The sequence below is a fragment of the Protopterus annectens genome, chromosome 12.part0, assembly GCF_019279795.1.
Source record: "Protopterus annectens isolate FY-2018-M chromosome 12.part0, PAN1.0, whole genome shotgun sequence".
NCBI classification, from domain to species: domain Eukaryota; kingdom Metazoa; phylum Chordata; order Ceratodontiformes; family Protopteridae; genus Protopterus; species Protopterus annectens.
The window spans coordinates 488681968-488697886 of NC_056746.1; the positions used below are offsets into that span (position 1 = coordinate 488681968).

At 38.0% G+C, this 15919-nt stretch overlaps 1 protein-coding gene across 3 annotated transcripts in view; it reads left to right on the top strand.

The window, feature by feature from the left end:
• Positions 1–280: 280 nt before the first annotated feature.
• Positions 281–15919, top strand: part of METTL22 (methyltransferase 22, Kin17 lysine) — a 937139-nt gene continuing 921500 nt past the window's right edge. Inside the window, exon 1 of one of the 3 annotated variants that reach the window (XM_044089598.1) lies at positions 281–550. The gene's annotated coding sequence lies outside the window, so the exon portion shown is untranslated. The remainder of the gene's footprint in view (positions 551–15919) is intronic. The other 2 variants (XM_044089595.1, XM_044089596.1) reach the window with 2 other exon arrangements.

Genomic DNA, 15919 nt, shown 5'->3' on the forward strand with positions numbered 1-15919 from the left:
AACCTTGGCTCGAGACGATTGTCACTGTTGAAAGTGACACCCCGACCCCATGTGCAAAATGGGAAAAGGGGGCTGAGAATGGATGAATGAATCTGATTTAATGCTTAAATATTACTATACTAAGTCTACTTCACTTAAAACGTTAACAGAGGAAAAGGATTTGAATCAATATGCATTTTCTGAGTAATAACTACGCTTCACTCGAGAAAGAAAAACATTTAACTAGAGACAGAGAGTGCAAAAACATAAGGCAAAATTAGCGGTAACAGAGCGGTACTTGCTAAAATCCAAATGCAACTTTAAAACCTATTTTCAAGTGTTTCAAAGAAAAGCAGTGGAGCAATAATTCACTGCTAACACAAAAAGTAAATCTACTTCCAGACCTTATTTATACATCTCTACAAACTTTACAATTCCCAGCAAACCACAACTGTACAATCGAAAATGAAGTCCGAGCACAAGATCACTTCCGGAAGGGCATCGGAACTCATTCGGGTAGATATTGTTGTACATCGGAACTACAAGGTGGCAGGAATACTAGTATAGAATTGTAAGTATTAAGAGAATGCTAAGTGTCCATTATTGGTTAACGTTATAGTACATCTTTGTAAATGTGCGTCACTATTTGTAGAGATACATCAGTCCGTCTGTGCTAATATGGTAGCATTGATTTGGCTGTGCAGTTACTTGGTTGCTATTATTGCAATGGAGAGCAGTAGTTGATTATGTTTGCTTACCTTTTTCAGGTCAACCGAGTTTTGGGTTATGCTATTAGGGTATGTCAGTAGATCATATAATTTTAACTCGGTTTACTTCCAGAATATAGGAGAAAGCTAACCATTTTAGTAGCAGTGACTTAGAACGCTAACATACTAAGACAGTCTGAATTATTATTATGAAGTAAAGCAACTCCGTAATTCTTAATTATTATTGTAATTGACTTTAATGCACCACTGCTTCTGAAAAAGTTAAGTTCAGACCAAAATTTTGTGCGGAAAGCAGAGCCGCTCTTGAAACCCCTGCACAATTGCGAGATGTGGTGGCTAATTGCCTAGGGTTACCACCTGTCCCTCTTTGGGTAGTTGTGTCCTGCGAAAAAAACTAAAAAATGGCAAATGTCCTGAGATTTTGTGACAAAATATATTTCTTAAAATTGTTTTAATAGCTACATAAAACGGTTATTTTGTATACGAAACACGTAAATATTATGTGAAATAGTATAAGCACTCAAATGCTACAAAAATAAGCTTTTATTTTGGCAAAAAAGTGAAGTTCTGTCCTTTGCACTAGCCGGGAGTACGTTTTTGTCCTGCAGAGTCTCACATTTTTAAATAAAATGTCCCACTTTGGGCATTTGAAAAGGTGGCAACCCTATAATTGCAATTTCACTAATAGCGGGCATTGTCCTGTACTCGGCAAGGATTTCTGTCCTTACGTTTTTTTTTTTTTTTTGCATAATTATTCATTTTAGTAACGGTGTCATGGTGGTGTTAGTTGTCCTTTTCTTCATTTTGTTGAGTCTTAGAAACATTACCACACGTATTTCCGTACTAAACACTTTCCCAAAAGCATTCGTGTACAGATGCCCCTCTAAACAGTCCGTGGGGCTGTCTTAGTGAACATTACAAGCGCATGTTTTGAGTGGATAGGCATAAAGACGTACCTATGTATCTGTCTGTTACGTACACAAAATATAACAAGAATGAATGTATAGTTTAGTACACGTCTCTCTCTATATGTACGCATATGTATATGCGTGTGTGTGAAGTATGTATTTTTTTTAACCAAAAGCTTATTTTTTTTACTTCAGACACCACGGTCTTTTTCCTGTACCTGTATAGATGGATTTATTCAGTTCTATTCCAATATACTATTTTACTGTGGACATTTTTTTTCTATTTATGATATAGTGTGACGTCTGGTGTTTTGGATGGCCTAAGTAATAAGACGAATGCGAATATAAAATGTTTAGCTTCCGTGTGTGTGTATGTATACATTATATATAAAATATACGTATGGATTTATACATGTACGTCTGTGCGTCTCTATGTGTGTGTGTATATACTGAGAAGACGTGTAGTGTACATGGAAATACTGTAATTTGTTTTATGTATTGAAGGAAGCAGTTTTCGACCTTCCTTCTGATGATGAAATTGTGAGGAGAAAAGTCCATAGTGGAAGAAGTTGTGTTTTCCCCTGCCTTTAGCAGATTTCAGTACAGAGTGGCACTGACTGTAGTACCACTGTTGGTCAGCTACGGATGCACATATTATTCCAGCAGTTTTGTTTCAGACAATAATCCAGTCGGTGTATATTTTACTGTATGGTTGTCATTGAAGTGCTTCACATACCCCTGCTTTTCTCCCCAAAAGTGATCATCGGATGACATGCAACTGTTTAAAACACTGTAACGTCTGCACTGTTTTTCTGTATGCCAAGTGCTGTACACTTTGCTACTTACCTTATTCTGTTCCATTTTGCTTTAGTTATCATTTACTTGAATGTAACTCCATTTAGTTTATTAATCAACTAATTGACTTGGCTGTATTCTGCACCACTTTATGTGATGAATCTGTCATAGGGTACCTACCAATTGCAGACTGTTTCTTCCCAGAATTTGTCCGAAGGTGAATACTAGATGGCATATAATCAGGAAATAATTATCTGTACCACAAAAGTTAAGTACAAACGTATAAATATAGTTATGTTGAAGTAATTGAAATAAAACTAAATATGTTGAATAAAAAAATCCACTTTGCATGAGAGCATAATTACAGCAAAAAGAAATGGTAAAAAAAAACTTTGCAGAGACAAGGGTTGGAAGCGAAGGTTAGGTGGGATGGAATGAGAGGGAATGAAATGGAAAGAATTACACAGTGTAAAATGGCATTGAGAATCTAGCTTCATGTTAGCTAAAATAATAAGTACAGTTGAGGTGATGCAGAAGGAAGTAATTCTAGAGTTTTACACACTTAGAAAATAAAGTGTTCAGGAAATTTTACCAGAAATTGTATAAATCTGGAGAGGGAGAAGAATTTGGTGGGGAATAGTGCAGCAGAGTTTGGAGTGTCCTTGGCTGAATGACAATAAAAGAACAGTATTTGTTAAAGAATGACAGAGGGAGAAATTAAGTTTGCAGTTAGGGAAGATTATTGGGGTTATATGGGTTATCAGTGGCCCTGACTAGTGGACACTGGCAGAGGAATTAATAGAGGTTCGCAACTGAAATTAAAGGCTGCTAGTGTCATTATGCCACTGCAGTTGTACTACAAAAACATAAACAGAGTTAAGAGTATCTAGCAAACTGAAGACTTTAGTTTTTTACTGGTACTGGTAGATCACAGTTTGCAAAGGTATGCTGTCTTATTTGGAAGAAGGAGCTCAGGCTGAGGTCACATAGAACATTGGAGGGTGTTGTTTGGCCTTATTGATAGGGTACAGTGCAAACAAATGCAGATAAAAAGGGTCTCATTTGACGTTACAAAATGAGCTTATAAAACAACAAATCCCAATTGATCAGAGTTGTTGAGAGTTAACGCACAGGTGTACAGGTAAGCCATGAAAAAATAGACCATCTGCTTATAGCATTAAATCTGTGACCTATCCAAAAAAGCTTTTCCCAAAACCATTATTTTCACCTCACAAGCTGCAACTTGCAAACTATGTCTTGTTCGAATACAAAGTTTGTCTTTATAGTAGCTTTCTACAAATCAACATAGAATGTCTCTACATCACCAAAGCATTTAAAAGTAGTAAAATTGTATGCATGGATGAGCGTATGACATCCTTGTCCCCTAGTCAGTGTTGCTTGCCTTCACTTCTATAGTAAGGTTTCATACAAGAATGCATTAAAAAGCCAGTGTGTGTAATTTATTCCAGAATCATTTGTCAACTGTATTTCTTTTTACCACTTTAAACATCTATCTCAGTCCTGCAAGTTATGCATTCTCATTTAAACATGTGATACAGAATCACACTTCATAGCAGAGCTGCATACATTTTGTAATATTAATATATATGCAGTTGGAGCTAAAAGAATGTGGATGGCTTTTCTCCAACAATCCAAGAAAAAGGACAGCCAAGTAGAATAATCACACCAAACCAACACAGGAGAATAAAATATATGATGAATGATCTGTCTAAACCAAAAGTTTAGTATAAATACAGTTGGAACTTGTATACAACTCAAAATAATGTGCTTTCAGCGCAACCATCAACGGGACTTCCTCAGAACAATTAAACACTAAATGCAACTGCTTCATTTATATCAAATAACCCACCTGACATGATTACAAATAAACTAATAAAAGGTTTCAAGGCTACTACTCATAAACAGGCACTGAATAATTTGATGGGACACTGAGACAAAATTACATTAATACTTAACGACAAATAACAATAAATAAGTGAATATGTAACAAAAAAATAGTGAAAAAAATAAAATGTATTCTTTTGTTAACAGTCATAGAACGTCTGTCCCCATTAATATTCATCATTTAAAACATATAGCATTTCTGTCTTAATTACTGCATGTAATTATAGTTTTATTTGTGTATACTGAAAGTATATAAAATGACTTCATAATTTGTTGAATATTGTAATTTAGATGCCCTAATTGATATTGTGTCATTAATCCCAGGGAAGGCTGTTGCATTCAATCTAAATTGCCAGTACAATTCTGTATACTCAATTCTTGTTTCCCAAACACCCCCCCCCCCCCAGGATCTAGTGGGATAATTTCTAAAATTCCAAAGTAAAACTTAAAACCATAACATGTAATAGAGTATTTATATAAAGCACTGTTTACATTTCTTTTTATCATAAGTGTTCATAAATTTTGTTTTTAGACAACCTTTCTGTTTTACCAGTATAAAATGTGGGGCATATTGAATATCTGGCAATATAAAACAAGCCGCTGCTATTACAGTTTCCATACACAAGGACCAGTTTTTATTTATTTGTGTTTGCCAACAAAATCTCATCCTCTACCAGTATAAAATCACATTGCATACCACACCTGTTAGTACCACTCTATTGTCACCTCCTATTGTGGGGTAACCTTACCTTCCTTGTTTCTCCAAAACGTCCTTAAAATTATTATATACACAAAATTTAGTTACTCATCAAACAACCTATAAATAGTCATTCATTTTAAAAATAATCTATTTTTTCTAATTACAGCTTTAATCCTTTCCATACCCTTACTACAAGGTATAACAAAAGCTCTCTCAAATTTATTTTGTTCCTCAGGGAGTATAGTATTTTTATCTTCCAAAGTAATTATTTCCTTACCAATCATTACATTTATTATGTAAATCTTGGCCTAATAAGGGCATATATTTAACTCCCCAGCCTTCAATAATCTCCCTATTTATCTTTTTTTAATGACTGTGGGTGCCCTCTTTCTAACAGCATACTTTCTAATTTATCAATCCCCTTTACAAATCATTTTAGCTATTCTAACAAGCTGGCCTTTTACCAAATTTCTCTTATAATGAAGGGGATGAAAACTGTTAAAATGCTAACATGCACTAGAAAAAGTAGGGTTTGTATGGATACTAGACTCATTTCTTATTCTTATAAATTGTTGCATCCAGTTAGTTCATGGAGTCAAAATCATAGTAATAAATAAATTTTAAATAAGTAGTTGTATTATTAATGTACTTCATAAAGTTGTGGATCTCGTCACTAGAACCATTCCAAATAATAAACCGTCCAAAACATTAAATATGTTACAGTGAGATTAAAATCTAGAGGGGAATAAATATTTAACCTTCCATGACCACATGACATGATGCCCCTATAGCTATGCCCTTAATCTGTTTGTTTCACCTTCAAAATAAATAAAGTTTTTGGACATTACCAGATCCATCAAGTTCATCAAAAACACCTCCCTGTTATCTAGAAATTCACAATCAATCAGGGTGTCATTAAACATCACCATTCCTTCATGCTTCGGAATACATGTAAATAAATATATAACATGATTTGTGAGAAAACAAAATGCGCACTCCATAATTCATGACTAATCTGCCCCCCCAAAAAAAAAATTCCATGAATCATTTAAAATCTGTGCATCTTGTTCAAAATTCTATAAATAAAGACCCTACAAGGATATGTTTTTGAACCTTGTGGAGAAACAATAGGCCTCAAAAGGGCTTTTCTGTGTTCGAATAAACCTTTAGGATACCCAAAATTGAGGAAATGAAAGTGGAATTATGTGTTAAAAATTCATATACATAATTTGAGATGATTCCTTGTTAATTGTAGTCTAAAAATAAACAAGTCTTTCCATAGGAAATATTGATTTCATTTTGTGATACTGTAGTATGTTTATCATTATCTTGTAAAGTACCAAATATTTGTCCTGCATAACCAATGATATCAAATATGACAACCGCCCCCCCCCCCAAAAATCTGGTTTCATAATTCTGATCTCTCCATTTTTCATAAGTGATTCTAACAATTACTTTTCTTCCTTCCCAAGATTACAAATCCCTCTGGAGAAATTAATTGAAAAATATTTATGAATATCAACCTCATATGTGTTTTCAAAAGCGTTAACCAAAGGGTGTGTTGGGGGGGGGGGGTTGTAAATACTCTTCTCCTTAAATTTATCATGCTGTCCAAATTGTTGCCATCAAACTGGAATGCTAGATTTAGCTTCCTGGTAAAAATTCTTAACTCTCTTAAAATATCCACCAGACATGCTCATTTGCATGAAGTAAATGTAACCCCTTTCTTAAAAAGATTAAGATGACATAAATCAGTCTTTAAAGAGCTGTAATTTAAATATTTTAAAATCACTAAATGTTAATAATACCCTACCATGCTTGGAAATTATACTATTTTTCCCTGTAAAAATGGTATACTGAATCATTTACTTCACTACTTTCCCCATTTTTGTGTCACAGGTTTATTGATGTCAGTTCAATATAAATGTCTCTTTGCAGGAATTACATGTTTGGATCTTAAGTAAAAACAATGGTATGCGAGGGCAACGTCTCACCTCCCACATTATATCAACACTACCTGCATGTTCAGTTTGCCTCCCATTTATGTTATAATGGTGGTGCTCTGTCAATGGCAGCTTAGTCTTAAAGAAGACTTTCAGACAAGGGGCAAGATTCCAAAGACTTGCTTTCCATGTAAGTGACTTACTCCGGTGAAAGCCTGAGTTTTTTTTTTTATTTTAGTGCAATGCCTACCCTGTCAGGCATTGTTTTCTTAAAAACGCTCGAGTGTTCCTTTATTTTAGTGTCATCCTCACCCTGTAAGTCATTGTTTGTTTAGAAAAGCATTTAATATAGAAGAGTAGAGTGATCTCTTTTAGCTAAACTGGAACAGTTTGAATGGGATTTACTGGAGGAGTGAAGAGAATGTGTGAAGAGTTGGGAGATGAAACTGGCACTGAATTAACAGAAACTATAAAAGTGTGTTCAAAGGTGGGGTTTAAGGTGGCAGTGAAAGGAGAATTAATGTAAAATATAAATTTAGAGTATTGGACAGGGGTGCCCATTGTCTATAGTACAGTTTTTACTAATGACTGAAGTACTGATTAGAAGAGCTAAAGACATGCATTGTAGATGAAGAGTTCACAGTTATATTTATTTATTTGTAAATGATTGTTAGCTGTTGTTACTGTTGTGGGGTACAATTCTAGACAAACTTGAAAAGACTGTGAGGAGTAGTGTAGGAACTAAGACTAAAGTTACATTATCAGAAGCGAGGATAATTTTGGGTAATGGAAAAGGATTAGGGTTGAGTCCTACCATTGGTGTTTGGAGGAGCAGAGTATCTTGGTTTAGTATCTCTCATGTTGTGAATGAGCATGAAGGCAGATTTTGTTGCAGCAATTAAGGTTGCTGGAAAAATATTAGGCAGATGGAGGAAGAGGGTGAACTCTCTTGACAGGTAGATTCCTAATAGTTAGAATGACGATTCTGCTGCTTCTAGTTTATTTGGTGAGGTGCATATAACTAATTCCAACAGAAAAGCTGTTGATGAAGTGACAAAACATTTCTGACAGCTTTATACAAAGGGGTGAAAAGGTTAATATAGGATGGGATGGATTTAGATCCAAAGTATGGGATGCAAGATGGGACATGCTGGACTTGCAAAGATGTGAAATGTCATCAAATATTGTACATAAGATAGACTAATAATAAATGTTGGAGACTAGTTATAATCAAATGCAGAAGAGCCATAACTAGTAGGGAAAAAAGACATCACTTCAATGGTTAGTGGAGGAAACAGTGGTAAACCTAGAGAACATGTATAGGTTGAATAGTGATATGGGGTAAGTAGAAACTGGCCAAGTTGTTGTGGAAAGGAAATGAAATAAAGGGAAAAGAAATGGACATAGCAGATAAGTGTTTAGAAATTAGAAAGGAAATAGAGGATGAAATTGGAGGAATTATTTAGTGACTTGGAAGAATAATGAGTTTAATTCCTTTCAGGAGGCAAGGGGATGCAAAGGTTTGGGTTAGTGTGAGTGACTTTACTGTGAAAGAATTGAGAGTTTAGTTGGAAGAGGGTTGTTAGAATATGATGAGACCAGCTACCATAATGGGTAAGGTCTTTGTTTCCGTATACAAGGCACAACGTTCAGTCCTGACCAACGGCCAGTGCCTGCTTGGAGTTTGCATGTTCTCCCTGTGGAGTTCCACCCACTTCCAAAAAACATGCTGAGTGTTTCCTAATCAAACTTACCAAGCAGCACAGACTCTACATGGTGCCCTATGGGGGAAGAGATGTATAGACCAACCACTTTGAGGATCTACTGTGGGGTGCCGTATCCTCAAGATAGGAGAATGCAGATTACAAACTGCGTGCTCTGATGGGCTAGCCACTTGATGGTGTAAAATATGGCTCTAGTTGATTCAGTCATGTTGACTAATGTCGCCAAATGGGCATGTTTATTTGCTGGTGATAAGTGGGTTGAGAACCCAGCCTACGTCAGGGGCCCATGCTAATGGTGGGAGAGGAGTATATGCCCCTATTGGCCAGTGGGTGCTTGCCATAAAGCCCAGCAGCTGTGGGGTCAGTAAGCTACTGGCCGGCTGGTGTCCAGCTGCCCAGCCTGGTTTACCTGGGATCATACTTCTCAACCTGGAAACATCCAAAATCTGGACAAAGGCCTGTGAAAATAGGTACAAATCTGTAAGCTGATTAACATAAACTTTGCATACATAATTATGTAACCCCTCCCACTTCAATGGACTTGTGGGATACCAACATTTAAACGCAAACTGAAGAACAGACAACCAAAATATAAGTGTTAGTGCACCAGTCCAGCATAGACCAGTTAATTCAGCTCTGTTGTTATTCTTATCATATTAAGCCTGAAAAGTACAGCTCAGTCTGTCTCAGTAAAGCAAGTGGCACATCGAGTGGCATGACAATGAACTCTGACCTGTTTTGCACATGTTTTAAGCATTTGACCCTCTATTTATGTACAAGTGTAGTAGTATTATAAATTATTAATGTATGATGTGAATTGAATTCAGTAAAATATAATATTATGACAATGAATTGCTTATGTCAGCAGCTTGAACAACTGATCAGATGAGTTGTAGCATCTTGTGCAAGTAAGCAATGCAGGTGTTAACAGCATAACACACAGGTGCGCGCACACACACACACACACACACACACACACACACACACACACACACAGACAGAGATTTAAACACAAACGCATGCAGACAGACATTTAAAAGCATCTATTGCTAGGTACACCCATACATACTTTCAAAATAAGCATTCAAGCACATGAAATCCAACTACATCCACACTAATACTGTCCCATTCCTCTCCACCCCGACAGCAAACTAATCCCTGAGTCCCTGAAGCCGGAGGCATCTAGGCAAATTGATCTGTTATCCGTTTATTATATACACAGGGAAGTGAGGAGTTACAGCCTGATATCAAATGACGGGTACCTCCATCCTCTGGAACAGACAGTAAACTCTGCTCGGCTGATCTAGATGAGTAATTATATTTACATTATAAATATGTACATATTTTTTCTTCTGCCAAGCTGCAAAACAGAAGAGCTACACCGTAAAAAAAATTGATAATGTACATTGGGGAGCACTGTGCACAGCTTATTTGGCTGTCTACAGATAGAGACTAGTAGCTTACACATGACCATTAGATCTTTTAGGGGGGGGCTCAGCATTGTTACCTGACATCATCTATTAGCAAATGTTGCTGCCTGTTGTATCAGTTATAACACGTGGCCTCTGATTTTTGTCTCACTAAAGCTTCCTGAAACCAAGGAAAAGTCTTTGAACACCCCCCCCCAACACACACACACACACACACACACACACACACACACACACACACACACACACACACACACACACTTATTTGTTTACAGTGTAAAATATGTACAGCTGTACTGGAATTCTATCATAAACTGGTTGTAGGAACTTTGTCTGTGAAATATTTATTTTACTAAGCACAGCAAGCAGGTGTGCCTATCTTAAGTTCTTTTTCAGACTAACATGTTTCTTACACACAGGGGGCACAGGTAGCTAATGAAATAAATCATCCACATCAACAACATGATTGTCTGAGACAGAATATATGATTTGTTTCTTTTTATCTTTTTACCTGGAGGTGAAGGAGGAACTGGGGAAAGAAGCAGAAAAACTTAATATATTTTTTCATGACCGTTCCGGTCGCACTGCTGCCTGCTGCACTGTGGAACAAATGTCTTACGGCTTGCTTGGGGACAGGGTAGCCTTAGTGACTGTCACTGTACTACTGTAGCTAAACTAAGTCTAATTAAAAAGAAAAAAAAGCACTGTTACTTGTTGCTCTCTTGGTCCGACTCTGAGCTGTAGTCCAGAGTGACTCCAGTCCCTTGACTGTGCTTAGAAGGAAGCAGTAGCTTACTTAGCTTAGCTGCTGCAGTGTGAGTTGCAAGCTACTTTTACATGTTGCTGCTGATAAACATAAACAAAGTACAGTGAATGTGAGTGAGTTAGTCAATAGTCGCATCCCTTGAGCCCCTCAGCTGAATTCCGACAGGCTGCTCATGGAGCTGACATCATCGCACATGCCTCTGCATGTTGACAGAAAATTGCTGGGACAGAAATCAAAATAAAAGCCAGGAAAGAATTGGGAATAAAGGGGGCCACTCGGGAATTCGTGGCACCCCATTATTTGGTCCTCAAAACTGGTAAATGCTGAGGAATTTGGTACAGTTGAGAGGTATGCCTGGGATAGCTCTGTTGAGTGAAAGCTGGACATAAAACCAATCAGCCTGCCAAATGTGAACTAAGAATTGCTGCACTCAGTGTAGGTTCACCGACAGGACAGAGCTTGGAAGTGGATGAGATAATGGTACTGAGGAGGCTGGACATCCTGTGTATTCAAGAGACAAAGATGGAAGTTCAGTGCAGCAAAGACACATGGCTTGGGTCCAGAATCCACTACTCCGGAGAAGGACAGGCTAGACATTGTGTGGAAATTCTGGAGGCTTCAGAATGCAGTGAGGGATATCATCAGAATTGGTGACAGACTCATGGCAGTCAGACTCCAGTGTAATGACAGGACGGTATTCCTAATTTCAGCATATGCCACACAGCAGGGTTGTGATAGTGAGGAAAAGAGTGCATTCATACAGCAGTTGCAAGACCTACTAGATAATACAGGACAACAGGAAATGGTGTTAATAATGGGTGACTTGAACGCATCAGGACATACAGAACAGGATATGGGGACTGCCTGGGTCCACATGAGTGGGGCAACAGGAGTAAAGAAGGAGAGGCCATTGTAAACTTCTTTCTAGTAAATGGCTTTATAGTAGCCAACATATGGTTCAGAAGGAGAGACGGTCACAATATCATGTACAAGAGTGGCCAACATGCAACTCAGGTGGATTTCCTCCTAGTAAGGAAAGAGCACTGGTGTAGAAACAGTGATTGCAAATTCATACCCAGTGAAACAGTCATCCCACAGCACAAACCACTGGTTAACGCAATCTGCTGCAAGCAATGGCCAGAGAAGGCTGAAGGTTAACAGAGGTCAGGCTGAAGACCTGGAAGTTGACTGGAAATGAAGTACAACAGTTCAAGGAATTAGTCAGGGCTGTAGCAGCTCCAAGAAATGGAGGAAATGGGTGGAGTTGAAGAAGAATGTCATTGCCTCAAAACAGCATGCATGTGGTGTGCAGAGCAGATATGTGGCCAAGCCAGGTATGGATACAAGGTAAATAAGGAAAGCTGGTGGTGGAATGCAGAAGTCCAAGAAGTCATCAAAAGAAAGAAAAAGTGCAGGAAAAAGTGGGAGATAGAAAAGATGGAGTGGGCTAGGAAGGAATACTGGTTGGCTAACAAGGAAGCTCAGAACAAAGTTGCAGTAGCAAAAAAAACAGGGCATCGGAGGCACTCTGCCAGCTTCTGGAAAATGACTCTATAGGTAGCACAAAGAAACTTTATCAGGTTGCAAAACAAAGACAGAAAGATAAAGAAGATAGGACACCCTTCATCCAGGATGCCAACAGCGACCTGCTCGCCAGTCCACAGGAAATCAAAGGCAGATGGAAGGAATACTTCCAACAGCTTCATCTTCCTCTCTTAAAACCTAGTTGCCTCGTGGTTTGAGCGTCTTTTCAGGCTTGTTGGCTGTTGGTGAAGCACCCTCCAAGAGGAAAAAACGCTGAGAGAAGAAGGGAGCCACTTTTGAGATTTTAAGTATTTTTTCTCTGTTTATTTGCTAAGTTTTTCTGCATAGCTGCCTAGCTTGAGCATTTTTTGGCTTGTTAAACTTGATTTCTGTATTAGTAGCTATATTTAGAGCACAACCAAAAGCTGTTTGCTGAATTTCCTGTTTGCACTTAATTTTAAATCGTTTTTCTTAAAACTTGCATATTTTCTGTCCTTGACCTAGCACTCTTGTGTGGGGTCATTTACTGCACTGTTATAACTTGATATTACTTGTGAACCTCTGCTATCTCTGTAAAAACAAAAACAAAAAAAAATCTTGCTTTCCCACTTTTCTGAGAGTTAAAAGTTCAGTTACAGGCTTGCTGTTCCTGAACTGTTTGAAAGTTTCTGTGAGGCCATTTTGCTTGGGCTGAAGGAGGGTCTCTGTGTTTATCAGTGGGAGTGACTAACATTGAGCAGCTTCCCTGCCCCGGAGAGGTGGTTACTGACTTGAAACTGTAGTTTTATTGGCCACTAGGGTCATTTCCATAACTCCTTCATCTTCCTCTCTTAAAACCTAGTTGCCTCGTGGTTTGAGCGTCTTTTCAGGCTTGTTGGCTGTTGGTGAAGCACCCTCAAGAGGAAAAAGCTGAGAGAAGAAGGAGCCACTTTTGAGATTTTAAGTATTTTTCTCTGTTTATTTGCTAAGTTTTTCTGCATAGCTGCCTAGCTTGAGCATTTTCTGGCTTGTTAAACTTGATTTCTGTATTAGTAGCTGTATTTAGAGCACAACCAAAAGCTGTTTGCTGAATTTCCTGTTTGCATAATTTTAAATCGTTTTTCTTAAAACTTGCATATTTTCTGTCCTTGACCTAGCACTCTTGTGTGGGGTCATTTACTGCACTATTATAACTTGATATTACTTGTGAACCTCTGCTATCTCTGTAAAAACAAAACAAAAAAAAAATCTTGCTTTTTCCCACTTTTCTGAGAGTTAAAAAGTTCAGTTACAGGCTTGCTGTTCCTGAACTGTTTGAAAGTTTCTGTGAGGCCATTTTGCTTGGGCTGAAGGAGGGTCTCTGTGTTTATCAGTGGGAGTGACTAACATTGAGCAGCTTCCCTGCCCCGGAGGTGGTTACTGACTTGAAACTGTAGTTTTATTGGCCACTAGGGGTCATTTCCATAACTCCTTCATCTTCCTCTCTTAAAACCTAGTTGCCTCGTGGTTTGGCGTCTTTTCAGGCTTGTTGGCTGTTGGTGAAGCACCCTCAAGAGGAAAAAGCTGAGAGAAGAAGGAGCCACTTTTGAGATTTTAAGTATTTTTCTCTGTTTATTTGCTAAGTTTTTCTGCATAGCTGCCTAGCTTGAGCATTTTCTGGCTTGTTAAACTTGATTTCTGTATTAGTAGCTGTATTTAGAGCACAACCAAAAGCTGTTTGCTGAATTTCCTGTTTGCACTTAATTTTAAATCGTTTTTCTTAAAACTTGCATATTTTCTGTCCTTGACCTAGCACTCTTGTGTGGGGTCATTTACTGCACTATTATAACTTGATATTACTTGTGAACCTCTGCTATCTCTGTAAAAAACAAAAACAAAAAAAAATCTTGCTTTTTCCCACTTTTCTGAGAGTTAAAAAAGTTCAGTTACAGGCTTGCTGTTCCTGAACTGTTTGAAAGTTTCTGTGAGGCCATTTTGCTTGGGCTGAAGGAGGGTCTCTGTGTTTATCAGTGGCAGTGACTAACATTGAGCAGCTTCCCTGCCCCGGAGAGGTGGTTACTGACTTGAAACTGTAGTTTTATTGGCCACTAGGGGTCATTTCCATAACTCCTTCATCTTCCTCTCTTAAAACCTAGTTGCCTCGTGGTTTGAGCGTCTTTTCAGGCTTGTTGGCTGTTGGTGAAGCACCCTCAAGAGGAAAAAGCTGAGAGAAGAAGGGAGCCACTTTTGAGATTTTAAGTATTTTTCTCTGTTTATTTGCTAAGTTTTTCTGCATAGCTGCCTAGCTTGAGCATTTTCTGGCTTGTTAAACTTGATTTCTGTATTAGTAGCTGTATTTAGAGCACAACCAAAAGCTGTTTGCTGAATTTCCTGTTTGCACTTAATTTTAAATCGTTTTTCTTAAAACTTGCATATTTTCTGTCCTTGACCTAGCACTCTTGTGTGGGGTCATTTACTGCACTATTATAACTTGATATTACTTGTGAACCTCTGCTATCTCTGTAAAAACAAAACAAAAAAAAAATCTTGCTTTTTCCCACTTTTCTGAGAGTTAAAAAGTTCAGTTACAGGCTTGCTGTTCCTGAACTGTTTGAAAGTTTCTGTGAGGCCATTTTGCTTGGGCTGAAGGAGGGTCTCTGTGTTTATCAGTGGGAGTGACTAACATTGAGCAGCTTCCCTGCCCCGGAGAGGTGGTTACTGACTTGAAACTGTAGTTTTATTGGCCACTAGGGGTCATTTCCATAACTCCTTCATCTTCCTCTCTTAAAACCTAGTTGCCTCGTGGTTTGAGCGTCTTTTCAGGCTTGTTGGCTGTTGGTGAAGCACCCTCAAGAGGAAAAAGCTGAGAGAAGAAGGAGCCACTTTTGAGATTTTAAGTATTTTTCTCTGTTTATTTGCTAAGTTTTTCTGCATAGCTGCCTAGCTTGAGCATTTTCTGGCTTGTTAAACTTGATTTCTGTATTAGTAGCTGTATTTAGAGCACAACCAAAAGCTGTTTGCTGAATTTCCTGTTTGCACTTAATTTTAAATCGTTTTTTCTTAAAACTTGCATATTTTCTGTCCTTGACCTAGCACTCTTGTGTGGGGTCATTTACTGCACTATTATAACTTGATATTACTTGTGAACCTCTGCTATCTCTGTAAAAACAAAACAAAAAAAAAATCTTGCTTTTTCCCACTTTTCTGAGAGTTAAAAAGTTCAGTTACAGGCTTGCTGTTCCTGAACTGTTTGAAAGTTTCTGTGAGGCCATTTTGCTTGGGCTGAAGGAGGGTCTCTGTGTTTATCAGTGGCAGTGACTAACATTGAGCAGCTTCCCTGCCCCGGAGAGGTGGTTACTGACTTGAAACTGTAGTTTTATTGGCCACTAGGGGTCATTTCCATAACTCCTTCATCTTCCTCTCTTAAAACCTAGTTGCCTCGTGGTTTGAGCGTCTTTTCAGGCTTGTTGGCTGTTGGTGAAGCACCCTCAAGAGGAAAAACGCTGAGAGAAGAAGGAGCCACTTTTGAGATTTTAAGTATTTTTCTCTGTTTATTTGC